A 13780-nucleotide genomic window follows, 5' to 3' on the forward strand; every position below is an offset into this window, starting at 1 on the left:
ACTTACTTTTTCCCCAGAAGAATATCACAGCTATTGATATTTCTGTTGAATAATAGATTGAAAAACCACATTTTCCTTGTGGTTTTGTTCAAGTATATCAACTTTATTAATAGGCCATGTTTCAAAAGATTATCTATTGTTTGCTTGTCCAAATATGCAATAAATAAATAAATAAAATAAATAAAAAATAAAATAAAATAAAAAACTACAACAATTTTCATGGGGTGTACTTATTTTTTCACATGAATGTATATATTTAAGATGTTTAACAAAAATACTCATTAACCATTTAAAAATTACAGCCTTTTTTTTTTTTTTTTTTACATAGACCCTCAATTTTCACAGACTCAAAAGTACTTGGAGCAACTAACATAATTATAAATATAAATAATATTTTTAATACTTGGATGCAAATCATTGTCTGCCTGAAGTCTAGAACCCATGGGCATTACCAAATGCTAAGTTTCCTCCCTTGACCTTCAGTTGCTGCTTGTTTGTGGGTCTTTCTGCCTTCAGTTTTGTCTTCAGTAAGTGAAAAGCATCCTCAATTGAGGTCAGGTGACTGACTCCATTTAAGAACATTCCATTTCTTCACCATGAAAAGCTATTGGGTTACCTTCCCATTATGTTTGGGGTCATTGTCCATCTGTACTCTGGAGTGCTGTCCTATCAGTTTTATAGAATTTGACTGAATCTGAGCAGAAAATATAGCTCTATACACTTCAGAATTCATCCTGCTACTTCTATCAACAGTTAGAAGGGCAGGCTTTTTTAGAGATGTTTTCTAGCTTGAGTGTTTACAGTGAGGGAAATGAGTATTGAACATGTCAACATTTGTTTCAATAAATATATATCCAATGAGGCTATTCACATGAAATTTTCACCAGACATCAGTATTAACTCAGGAAATCTGGAAATATAAAGAATTCACAACATTAAAGTGCACAAATAAAGTTATGTGTAATAAAGTGGAATGACACAGGAAAAAAGTATTGAACATGCTAAGAAAAGCAGTTTTCCAAGGCAAGGTAAGGCAAGGAACCAGCTGAAATCCGTAAGTAATTATACCCCCGATCTGTGCAAATTAATATCAGCTGGGTTAGTAAATTGATGGTCTATAAAAAGGCTTTTCGTTACCAAGGTGTCACACAAGAAACATTTCATGATGGGAAAAACCAAAGAGCTCTCCCAAGACCTTCACAACCTTATTGTTGTAAAACATATTGAGGGAATCAAATACAGACGTATTTCAAAACTTCTGAATATTCCAGTAAGCACCATTGGGGTCATTATCCACAACTGGAAGCAACATCACTCCGTCATCAACCTGCCATGCACAGGAGCTCCTTGCAAGATTTCTGACCAGGGAGTCATAAGAATAGTCAGAAGAGTAGCCCAAGAGCCAAGGACCACTCTGAAAGAGCTTCAGAAACACTGCTCACGCTCACCCCACAAGACTCCATTACTAAAGAAAAGGCATGTCGAAGCTCGTTTAAAGTTTGCTACAACTCATTTGGACAAGCCTATGAAATACTGGGAGAGTGTAGTCTGGTCAGACGAGAGCAAAATTGAACTATTTGGCTGTCATACTACACACCATGTTTGGAAAAGAAATAGTACTGCACATCACCTTTAAAACACTACACCAACAGTGAAGTCTGGAGGTGGAAGCATCATGGTGTGGGGCTGTTTTTCATCACATGGTACTGGCAGACGTCATATAATTGAAGGAACGATGAATGGAGCCCTTTACCGGGAGATTCTTGAGAAGAATCTGCTGCCATTCACCAGGATGATGAAGACACGGGTGGATCTTCCAGCAGAAAAACGATCCAAAGCATACAGCAAAGAAAACTCTCAATTGTTTTCAGAGAAAATAAATCAAGGTGTTAGAATGGCCCAGTCAGTCACCTGCCTTGAATCCAATTGAACAAGATTTAAAGACAATATGTTTAGAAGAATGGGCCAAAATCACACCTGAATACTGAGGCCAATTAATTTCTTCATACAGGAAGGACTTTCAGAGTGTTCTTGGCTCTTGGGCTACTCTTCTGACTTCTGACTCTTTTTCTTGAGTTAATATCAAAGTCTGGCAAAAATTTCAAGTGAATAGCCTTATTGGAAAGATATTTATTGAAAAAAAAAAAGTTGACACGTTCAATACTTATTTCCCTCATTGTAATTGCATGTTTTCAGTATTCAAGAGGGGACATTACTGCTCATTATGTGCTGCCTCAAAAACCCCTGGTGGTGGTGCAAAAATATTTTGGGTGGGTAATGTAGCAATGATTATACAATTTTTATGGGCACATTATATTGTTTACAAGTGTGTGTTTTGAGTGTTTAAGAGAGTGAGGGAATGAAAGAGAGAGAGAAAGAGAAAGAGAGAGAGAGAGAGAGAGAGAGAAACTAATTGAATACTCTGCAATTTGATAGTTATCTTTTTTCAGATTGAATGTCACTGCTGCAAGAGGTGGTTTCATGTGGCATACCTTTCTATGTCAGACAAGCTGTTCAAAAAGGCTCAAAAGGTGGACTGGAAGTGCTGTCTAGGTAAATAATTTTTAATGCCTTTGGCTCCCATCCACAATCTAAACATGTACATAAATAAATTAAAAGAAAACAAATAAACATGTTTGAAATATGAAAACATTTGTGTATCATCAGTTCTTTTAATTATTTCCTTAATAGGACATCTATTTTTTTTTTTAAATAAAAGCATTCAGTCCAGTCATTTTGACCCCTTTTATGCATTCATGTAGTTTTTTTTTTTGGTTCATACATTCTAGGGTTAAATATCAAAAATCTAAAAGGTGTGTATCATAGCTCACACCTACATGAACACATTACAGTTGGTTTTCTGACTGTAAGCCATTCTCTTAAAATGTTACTGAGCCTTAAATAATGGTGTATTTTGTGTATATGCCCACTCGGTATAAAAACATCACAATGTTTAGATATGATTTGACAGCTTATTTTACTAAATATTAAAAAAAATATCTAAAAGGTGTACATCATACCTGACAACTGGATGGTTGGTTGTGTGACTGTAAGTCATTCTCTTCAAATGCTATTGAAGTTAGAAACGTGTATACCAATGTCGTATGTAACTTTAGAGACGGTCCCTTAATTTGTGGATATTTGCGAATATCGAACATCCAACATCAAGCAAACTTTATACCAGTCTGAAACGATACATCTCACTGCTTTTGCAGAATACACAAAGGTTACACTTCATTTAACCTAAATTCTTTACCTTAATCTTTAAAGATTTCCTGTGTCTAAACACTAAAATCAGGGATCGTACAAGGTGCTTTAAGTGCTTGAATTTAAAGCACCAGATTTTTGGGGGGAGGGGTTGGGTATAAGGCAATTATATTTGTGCACAAAAATGTTAATATTCTTGCAGACTGATGAAGTGTTGAATATGAATAGTCTTTTATATATATATATATATATATATATATATATATATATATATATATATATATATATATATATATATATAATAATACAACGACTCAATAATGGGGCATTTAGCTATTTGAATAAGAGGTCAAGAATACTTTACCTGAGTTATCTGAGTTACTATAGCCTTTCTGTCAGTTCGAGCCAGTCTGGCCATTCTCTGTTGATTTCTCTCATCAACAAGGCACTTCCATTTGCAGAGCTGCCACTCACTGGTTGCTTTTTCTTTATTGTACCATTCTGGGTAAACTCTAGAGACTGTTGTACATGAAAATCCCAGGAGACCAGCAATTACAGAAATACGCAAACCAGGCACCAACAATCATGTCAAAGTCAAAATCACTGAGATCACATTTTTCCCTTATTCTTATGGGTGATGTGAATATTACCCAAAGCTGCTGGCCTATATATGCATGATTTTATGCATTGCACTGCTGCCACAAGCTTGGCTGATTAGATAATTGCATGAATGAGTACAGGTGTTCCTGATAAAATGCTCAGTGAGTGTATATTGAGGATGAACCTATATACTGATATTATTTAATCTGTGAAAAACACAGGGGCTTAGCCCTGCCATCCCATTTATACCAGCTGCCCCTGGCTAGAACAAACATAAAGTGATGCCCTTGTGCACTCTGTTATAATGACCCAATGAAGTCCATGGCAATTTTTTAAAAAGGGGGACCTTGATTAATGGAAGGAGGTGCAGTGGTGCTTTTGCAGTGCCTAGATGATCACCCAGTGACATCCATAGTACAATGCATACCACCTGTGCACATCATCTTGAATGTCTGGCCAATAGAAATCTGCCATGTTTAGTATTTTTCCGGACCTAAATGTCCAGTCAGAGGATTAATATTTAATTTGCATACAAACCTGTATAATTACAAATATATTTAAAATAGTTCATTATAACTGATATAAACATGATGCATACAAAATAAAGTGATACTGGAACAATTTATAAGGGTACTTTAATATTTTGTTTGTAGTAATATTGGAGTTAGTCATATGATAGATTGTGTTTGACCAGACTCATTTTAATCTAGTTACTGACATCATCAGATATATTATGGTATATTAACATTATTTATTACAGCACAAAGGACCCACCTTAATCACACAAGTAAATAATTTCTGAGTGAAATAATTTGATGTGGTCAGCATGATCAGAAACTAATTAATATTTATAAGTTATACCAATATTTTTACATATATGTGTGTAATTTATTTTCATGTGTATATTGTATGCATTTAATTGATTACAATATAAAAATCAGTATTAAGCCTAAAACCACAAAGATTAATAGACTGAATGTTATGTGGACAAATATTACATCAGCATGTGTACAAATCTGGTCATTAGACCATTTGTGTAGACCTCTCCCTGTAGCCTAATCTGAGACAAAAGTCATTAATGGAACATTTGTTTTCATATTGCTTCAGTTTAGTTACCAAGGGAAGCAGATGCTTATGTACTGGGTCTCGTGTGACCAAGTGTCCCTCAGCTACATTTTCCACTTCACTCGTATTAATGAATATGTTTAATAATTTATAATCTGCTTGTCTTTCAATACCCATAATTAGCCACATAGGATTTGAGAAATTGTTGATATGTAATTAACTAATAGGAGCTGTGATACAAGTTTTACCTTTAGGGCCTAAGAATGTGAAATTTGATTTGATTACATAGATGATATTCTGGCTTCAATGTCCATCATATAGTCCAATGCACTATAGCAAACTTGATTATTGCATGCAACCAAACTTGTTATTCATACTGTATCAGTGCTATAGAAATAATGTCTGAAAGTGAGGATATTTTTGTTTGCGATACAGAACAAATACCACTTAACCGAACCCCAAAGGTTTTAGTTAATAATTAAAGCTCATGTGCTCATGTGACTTCAGAATCACACAACATAAGAGGTTGAATGACATAACAGGAGGAATGAGGATCCACATGTAGAGTCATGTCATAGTCAGGCAAACACCAGTGAAAACACTGGTTACTGGTTTAACCATGGTTCTATGAACAGTGAAAGACCACCAGAGATGGTAAAAGTACATGGTGGAAAGAGTCACATCTCGCTCACACGTCACACCTGACCTTGACCGATGGCATGTTGGAAGCTATATCAATTTCCGCCTATATCACGGTCGGTCTCCTAATCATTCTTGCAATCCGAGACTCTGGTGGTCTTGTGCCACACAGCTCCTATCACAGCTCCTATTACTTAATTACATATCAACAATTTCTCAAATCCTATGTGGCTAATTATGAGTTGTGAAAGACAAGCAGATTATAAATTATTAAACATATTCATTAATACGAGTGAAGTGGAATGCTCTATTTCACTGTTCCAGACCGCCAGAGTTGGTCAGTACATGATGGAAGACTAATACAGCCAAATCATGAGGAACACAACCTAAGCATTGTCTGGTAATACAGAACAACTAACCAAAGGAATAGGGGCCACATTAAGTCTGTAAAACCTTGTGAACGTGCAAGGTGATGCCCTTGTGGCCACCGCACATATCACACAGGGGCATACCACGTAATGCTGCCCAAGAATTGGCAAGTTGCCTTTAGTTGAATGACACCTGATAGATGCCAGAGCTGTAAGGCCTACCGAATGATACGCCTCGGCAATAGCATCTACCAGCTAGTGTGCAAGCCTTTGCTTCAACAAGGGTGTGCCTCTTCTGCCTGTGCCACACACAAAGAGGACACTACAGTATGTTACCATGTGCGATGGCAACCTCATAGCTCCAAAAACAATTATATTAAGAGGAATAATAATTTATCACTAAATGTCATGTTATCTTTGATAATGTTATATTATGTTTAACAATATCTTTATCGTCTGCTAGAGAGCACTGTTTTTCTTGGATCGAGCCAAAGTACACTTTGGAAGAAAAAACTGTTTTTGTATTGTTTGTGCATGCGGAAGCCATTTTAGTTCGGCAGAGTGAAGAACACACATTGAATCATTGTTTGTGTAAAGCTTTGAAGGAGCTTTGCTTGTAAGTTTGTTATTCATCTTTCTAGTTTAATTTTTTGTGATTGCATTTGGGGAGTTTTGATGTTAGTGATTATTTTGAATGGTTCAATGTGCTATGTGCATATAGTTTAAAAGATTGCATTGTAAACGGAATTGTATTCACTGGTTAATGTATGTTAAATAAGCGTTTTTATATTTCTTTGCAGTTTGTCTCTCAGATGTAAGAGAGAATTTTCAAGAGAAAATTACATGATTCCACTTATGGAACAAAGAAAAAGTGTCAACTTTATTTTTCTCCTGAGTGGTCATTCAAGCCTCTTGACAAGCTGAAATGTGTTTAGCGATCTGTATATGCTCACTCAGAAACACGTGAGCAGAGGACAGAATACTAATGCTAAAATAATGCTTTCTACATCTGCTAGTCATTAAATGGATACTCCGATTCAGTCACTAGTTTATATGAAGGCTCTTGACAATATTGAGTAACAAATCTGAGAAAGGGGTGAATGTAAGATGAAAAATAGGTTTAATATGAATATCTAAAATATCCATGCTCAGCTAAATGCTAGTGCACTCTGCCAGTGGATGTCTTCCTTCCTCCACAGTCCATTTTTCTCTATAATGATCATTTGTGGATAACTAAAAAAATAAGCTTAAAATTTGCCATTGATCCAAATGTGTTGAAATGTATCTGTGGGATACATTTCTCTACCATGTCAGTTATGAAATGGTCCACAATCTTGAGGAGGAATCCGCCATTTAAATTTTTTTTTTTTTTTAAAGTGGTCTGTTATGTGAGCTTGTGCTTTCTTTATTGACTTTTTTACTGTAACATTTACTTTTTTGTTGGAAAAGTAATGTTTGGAAATGTAAGATGTTTTTGTACTAAATAGGGCGCCTAAGACTTTTGTACAGTACTGTGTGCTGAAGTTAACTAGGGTACAGTGGTAGCTACAATGGTATCCAAAGTTAATTTAGTTAATTTAGTTAATTTAATTAAATAAAAAAAAATGGCAGCAGTGATGATCAGACTAGGAATTAATTTCTGTGCTGTGGAGGCAAGCAGTGCAATCGCAATACGGTTTATTGTGCGTGTTTATGATTACTGCTCTCCACACTTAAAACACACAGGTGACATGATAACATGTTGTGCAAGAGAGCAGGAGCATATGTTCCATAAGCACTGTTAAACCAGTTGTGTATTAAGCTACACATTGGTGTCATTTAATGATTAAGCTTTACTTCAGTGTTCCCATGATCCTCAGTTGTATCCTGTTTAGTCTCTTGCCCTCTCTCTCTCTCTCTCTCTCTCTTTCTCTCGTACACACACACAGCCTTTATACATCTTCCTGTTTCTCATATAGTCATATAGACCGAAGCATTGTAAGGGAAATAATGTTTTCAGTTAAATTATGATATTACCCCAATTTTTGCCTCAGCCTTAATATAATTTTTCTATTCAAGGCTTTTAAAGGGAACATAGGATCATCTACTATGTTCACTCTCATTATTTACCTCTACAACCGAGCAGAGAGTAAAGTGTTGAAGAGCTTTCATGTTTGGACTTCACTGTATTTCATTAGCATTGTACAAAATGGAGTTGAAAGTATGAGCAGAATAAAAGGGGAAAATTCTTTTTTTAATGAATGTTTAATTCAGTATGTATTTGTGAATGATATCTTGTCACATTACCTGTTTTAAGATAAATGTTTTACAGGAAAATAGATTATGACCTGTACTGAGTAATTAGATTAAATACTTTATATATATATATATATATATATATATATATATATATATATATATATATATATATACACACAACTGATGTTTCAGGGAAGATTACAATTTTTACTAACCATTAAATTTCAGGATCGGTTGATACCACTTCAGCCAATATGACATGGCCCAAATACTTCCCGAACCCTTTGGAAAAATGCACACTTACTTAACTTGACCTTAAGTCCTTCACATGCTAACCGACTCAGGACTACCTCCAAGTGCTCCAGGTGTTGAGCGACAGAGGCAGAAAATACGATCATACCATCCAGATATAAAAGCAAGGATTGGCACTGTTGGTCCCTGAACAACCTCTCCATTAACCTCTGAAAGGTGCCTGGGGCATTAGACAGGCCAAAGGGCATATGGTTCCACTCAAAGAGTCCAAAAGGTGTACAAAAACCTGTCTTAAGCCTCAATCTTTCTCTGTGACTGGAACCTGGTTATACCCACTGGCCAAATCTAGGGTGAAAAACCCACAAGCACCACTCAGGGAGTCCAGAGACTCATCGATTCGGGGCAAAGGAAACATGTCTTTCCTAGTTCTAGCATTAAGTTTTTAACCAACACAATTACCGAAGCATATGGACTGCAGCTTTCTCGAATGATCTCAGCTTCCAACAACTGATTTATATGAGCTTTTACTACCTCTTACTCTGATGGGGGTATCCGCCGAAAACACTGCCGAATTGGAGTCTCATCCAACAAGGGAATATCATGGGAAATTAAATTGGTACATCCCAAGTCTACCTCCTGGGTAGAGAACACTGACGAAACTTGTAAAGTCCTTACCTGACTCTGATAAACTCAACAGATCCATTGCCCCAACCTGTTCCCACACAATCGGTCCCAATTCCTCATTCTGAGCCCCCACAACAGCCACAAATGGCTGAACCTCAGCAACACCTGTGGGCAAACTCACCACATAAACATTACTCAATGTGCCAATCGTGAAACGAGTGTAAAGCATGACATAAGTCATGCCAACATTAACCACAGTTATATAAGTTGTCCCTTGGTTTACCTGATCTACCGCCGGGGAGGCCAGTAAAAAAGTACAGCTCCATTAGAATATTCGTTGGAGCAAGTCTCTGGAACAAACTTAAACATGCCCCCTGGAATGCCACAAGGCCTATGACCCGTACCTTACCAATACGAGTTACACTAGTTACGGTAGCAATGTCACAACAGTGTTGTAGATCCTGAAATACAAAATGTTGAGCTTTTAACATGTCAGGCAACTCAAAGAGAACTGGGCCATGTTGACCAAAGAGCTCCTGGTAACATCGATTCAGAGCATTCATTCCGAGAACCCCCGGAATCCAGTCACACACGATATTAGGAGGTTCTTTGACAATAAGCACCCTGCAATTTGAAATAACTTGGCCATAGAGCTCAGTGACCAGCTCCATGTAACCAAGATAAGGAATGGACAGCCCATTGGTGGTGTGTAGCTGTAGCCACTGACATGACCCAAGTTGCTCCTGACCCAAATGTTCGAAATGCCACAGAAACAACTTCATGTAATGGTGGAGATCATCGAGCCTGTATCAACCAACCAGGGCATTGGCACTCCAACTATGGACACAACAAGATAAGGACAGGAAGACATCAAACAAGATGCTGAAACAGAATGTTTTGACAATATGGAGCCGATAAAACCTCCAACCAAGCTGTGGCTCTGAGGCCCGGTGGGCACTAGTTTTCCGGTTGCGCAGAAGTGGAAGACTGCTTACCCCCAGCAAAAGGTATGAGGTAATGTCGGGTGTGCTGGGGAACCCGCTCCTCATCATGCTCTCGGGCAAAATGACCTGGCTTTTGACACCTTCTACAAATTATGGGCCCATTACCAGGAACTCGACTATGCATTTCTGGGCTTTGCAATGGGGCGAAGCTTTGCATGAGCTGATTTAATTGATCCTACTGTACCTTCAACATCTCCCTCAATTCAGACATTTGAGATGAAGTATGAGCCCCGCCAGCCAATCCCCACGAACACCATACTGAATCCCATGTGCCAATGGGACACAAACTTCGAGCCCCTGCACCCCCCAACCTGCCTTCCAGCTCCCATAGAAGGGCTTCACTCCGTACTTCTAGTAAAGTGGAATTAGGCTGTCGCCGCACTAGCTGTTTAAGCTCTTGTCTCAAAGTACTGTCATTCATGTATTCAACAAATTGATTGCAAAGCATGGTTTCAGCATTTACCATAACATTTGGCGACTGTTGCTTAAGCTTCTCCAGAAGTCTCATCAAGGCAATGGAAAACTCCAAGAGTGTTTCCCCCTCTTGCTGCTTCCAGGAGAAGGAAGCTTACTGCAAGGCCACTTATGACAATGAGCACCCAAAAAACTCATGCAGTGCTCTAATAATTTTCTCAGGGTTCCCACGCTCCTCAGCTGAATGATATCTCATCTGCAGGGGATAAATAACGGGTTTTCATACATGCTCTAGTTACCTCAACCCATTCTTTAAACCTCACCCCAGACCTACCACTAAATTTTGGGCACCTCCTATCTCTAGGCACAAATACAAACCTATCAGTTACTGGAGTAGCAGTGCCAGTCACTTGTGGCAATATGGAGGTGTCGACTGTAACAGAAGTACTAGGTCCAGCAACACTGGCCCCTGGCGATTCAGATGCCCTTTCCTGTCGCAATCTCTCATTGTCAGCCCTAAGTTGAGCCACCAGCTCTAAGTTCCTGTAATTCTCCCTCCATTTATGATGGAATACACCTACCCCTTTAATTTTAATTATTTAAATCCAGCAAGCAAAGCAGTCAGGCATTGGTCAAATAAAACACACACAAGAAGAAATTAACAATAATAGTCAAAGGAGGGCTGAGGCTTCCTGTATGAAAGGCAGGCTAGTATGACAAGCACCAGCTATACAAAAGTGAAAAGAACCCCTCCAATCAGAATCATACCCACAGAATTCACTGCAAATAACAACACAGCAATAATGACAACCTATAGTTAAGTAAAGCCTAAGCTGCAGCAATGATAGCTTCTTTAATAGTTGTGACAGCAACAACTTGTGCTCCGACTGAGGCTGCGTTAAAATGCCATGCTATACAGATATCATGAGAGTGAGCAGCACGCCACACATGCACACAGTGTCAGTAGCCCAACATCACACTAAACAAATAAATCGCATGACTGGACTAGACTAGCATCAAACAGCTAAGCGACAAAGCTAAGAAGTCATACGTCTGTAGTACGTAGCAATGAAAGGAAGGGGCAGGTTTTCAACCATGATGAACTCTGTGAGGCATAAACAACAGCTTACATGCTGTGCTAGGGCAAGAGCTCATTGGCCACGTATTTAATAAGGGTGACGTTTTAATCACGTCATACACATCATTACATTCGCCTTCAGTTTTGTCTTCAGTAAGTGAAAAGCTTGCTCAGATGGGTTTAGGTCATGTGACTGACTCATGCATTTAAGAACATTTCTTGTTTCTGCCCTAAGAAGCTCTTGGGTTGCTTTTGCAGTATGTTTTGGATCAATATCCATCTGTACTGTGGAGTAATGTCCTATCACTTTAGCAGCATTTGACTGAATCTGCTCAGATTCTGAATTATATATAATTCAGAATTCATCCTGCTACTTCTAACAGCAGTCATATCAATCACATAAAAAAAACCCACCAGTGAACCATTTCCATTGGCAGCCATACTTGCCCATGCCATAACACTGACTCCACCATGTTTGACAGCTGATGCGATATGCTTAGGATCATGAGCCTGTGATACATTTATGAAGGCATGTCTTGATTATAGACCTTGACAATCACATGGTGGTCTCACCTGCAGAGCTCCAGCACAAGACCACGAAGTAGTCTCAAGCCAAGTTTTTGTCCGAGATCAAAGAGACATCCTCTCAAGCCAAATTCCTGTCCGAGGTCGAAGGGACGACATCTCTAGCCAAGTTTCTGTCACAGGTCGGAGAGATGACCTCTCAAGCCAAGTTCCTGTCACAGGTCAAAGAGACGTCCTCTCAAGCCAAGTTCCTGTCACAGGTCGAAAGGACGACATCTCAAGTCAAGTTCCTGTCCGAGGTTGAAGAGACAACATCTCAAGTCAAGTTCCTGTCCGAGATTGAAGGGACGACATCTCAAGTCAAGTTCCTGTCCGTGGTCGAAGAGACGACCTCTCAAGCCAAGTTCCTGTCCGAGGTCAAAGAGACGTCCTCGCAAGCCAAGTTCCTGTCCGAGGTTCGAAGGGACAACATCTCAAGTCAAGTTCCTGTCCGAGGTCGAAGAGACGATCTCTCAAACCAAGTTCCTGTCCAAGGTAGAAGAGACGACCTCTCAAGCCAAATTCTTGTCCGAGGTCAAACAGACGGCCTCCCCAGACACGTTTCTGTCTGAGGTCAACGAGGCGACCTCCCACGCCAAGTTCCAGTCTGAGATCAACGATGTGACCTTCCACGCCAAGTTCCTGTCTGAAACCGACGTCATGACCAACCAAGTTATGCTCACACCAGAGTCTGTTGATAGGACCAACCAAGTTCTCCTCATGCCTGAAACCAACGTCATGACCAACCAGGCTCTGCTCATGTCAGAGTCTGTTGACACGAGAATCAAGTTCTCCTCATGCCTGAAACCAACGTCATGACCACCAGGTTCTGTTCACGCCTTAAACCGACGTCATGACCAACCAGGTTCTGCTCATGCCTGAAGCCAACATCACAATCAATCAAGTAATGCCCACACCTGATGCCGACGTCACAACCAACCAAGATCTGCTCACGCCTGAGTCTGCTGACATGGACAAGCAAGTTCTGCTCACGCCCGAGTCTGCTGACACCGGCAACCAAGTTCTGCTCATGTACGAGTCTGCTGACACGGACAACCAAGTTCTGCTCATGCCCGAGTCTGTTGATATGGACGACCAAGTTCTGCTCCTTTGGGTTTCCTTTTGGTTCTGCAATTCCATCCCACATCTGGACTCTTTCTGCTCTAAAAAATGGAGTCTAGGTGTGCAGATATGAGTGTGCATGGCGTTCTGTGATGACTTACTTCTGGGTCTATTCCCACCTCATGCCCAGTGTTCCCAGAACAGGCTCCAGATCCATTTATATATCAACTTACAACATTTAGCAGACAGAAGTGCTTTGTAGTCACTAGCAAAAACATATCCCATCCTCCATTACCCTGACCAGAATAAAATGGTTACTATAGAAGAATGAAAGAATCAAGTACTATTTTCATGCATTCTAACAATATAAAAATCAGTAATAATCCTAAAACCACAGACTTGATGTTACGTAAACAGGGCAGAGACAGATGCAAATGCAGTTTAAGCTTTATTAAGAGGTAGGCAGACAATTTGAAATTGTTGGGCAAAATCAAGGTCACAAAACATGCACAAGGTCAGGCAATTGGCAAATAGGAAAAACAGCACTTAGATGAGAATCACAAACAAGAACAAAAACCGGATCAAAAACCATGAAACACAGGACACAGAACATAGGCTTGGTAAGGTACAGGCAGCAAGGCACTGAACACAGAAATGCAATACTT

Source organism: Ictalurus punctatus, chromosome 17 (assembly GCF_001660625.3).
Source record: "Ictalurus punctatus breed USDA103 chromosome 17, Coco_2.0, whole genome shotgun sequence".
NCBI lineage: Eukaryota > Metazoa > Chordata > Actinopteri > Siluriformes > Ictaluridae > Ictalurus > Ictalurus punctatus.